Genomic DNA, 1,106 nt, shown 5'->3' on the forward strand with positions numbered 1-1,106 from the left:
CTTTCCTGGAGTTCATTCTTGTTTCTGTCCATCCATTTGTAATTAGTCTATAACAAAGCTTTAGCACCTTTCTTTCAGACACTGAAATTTCCAGACTTGTTTTATTATTCCCTTTCTGAAGAAAAGTCATCCCACATACTCATTGTTTTAAAGTAGTATTTCTATTTCAATTAGACAAAATTAAAAGCTATGCTTCCATTCTTGATTATCACACCTGATACACTGATGTGTCCCTTGAGGTAGCCAAACTAGTATCAACCACCACCACCAGAAACATAGTAACAGTTAAACCTTGTAGTCTCTGGATGGTACAAACCATTAAGAAACTTGGCTGCTAACCCAAAGATCGGAGGTATGAACAACCCCACCATCATAAACAAAAACTGCTAATATTATCAAATACCTATTATGTAATGAGCCGTGTTTCAGGTACCTTACATGCCTAAGGTCATATGACTTTCATCATGGATTCAGGGGCTTTTAAAGGTAAATACTATGAATTTTCCTGTTTTACAGATGATGAAACTGAGTCCCAAAAAGGCTGAATAGCTTTCTCAAGGTCATACAGCTGAAATGTGAGAGTAGAGATTCAAAACCAGATAATTGGCTTCAATAGGCATACTTTTAACCAACACCATCTAACAACACCTAAGCAGAGCCAGCCTGCCCTTCAAAAGCATCAAATTAAGACAGCCAGAGCATCACCAAGGCCAATGCCTGCAATGTTCCTCATTGATGTGGCTTTTGACTCTTAACTACAGAACACCTTTTTCAGTCTTCAACACCAGTCAGTAGAGGGATCCAAATCTTGACATGAAAATTAAGTCCTATATTGTACATAAAAGCCAAGAGTAACACCAAAGTTCTGGCTTTGTGGTTTTAAAACAATAAATCCTTAGCTATCAAAAATTATTGATTCTTGTTGTTGTTGTTGTTACTATGTGCCGTCAAGTCAGACCTGACTCATAGTGACCCCTCCTTGGGTTCCCGAGGCAGTATCACTACTGAAGTAGATTGCCCAACCTTCCTTCCGAGGAGTGGCTGGTGAGTTTGAACCGCCAGCCTTCTGGTTAGCAGTCAAGTGCCTTAGGCACTGTGCTACCAGA

Source organism: Orycteropus afer, unplaced genomic scaffold (genome assembly GCF_000298275.1).
Source record: "Orycteropus afer afer isolate SDZICR_OR568_19922 unplaced genomic scaffold, OryAfe1.0 scaffold00529, whole genome shotgun sequence".
Lineage (NCBI taxonomy): Eukaryota > Metazoa > Chordata > Mammalia > Tubulidentata > Orycteropodidae > Orycteropus > Orycteropus afer.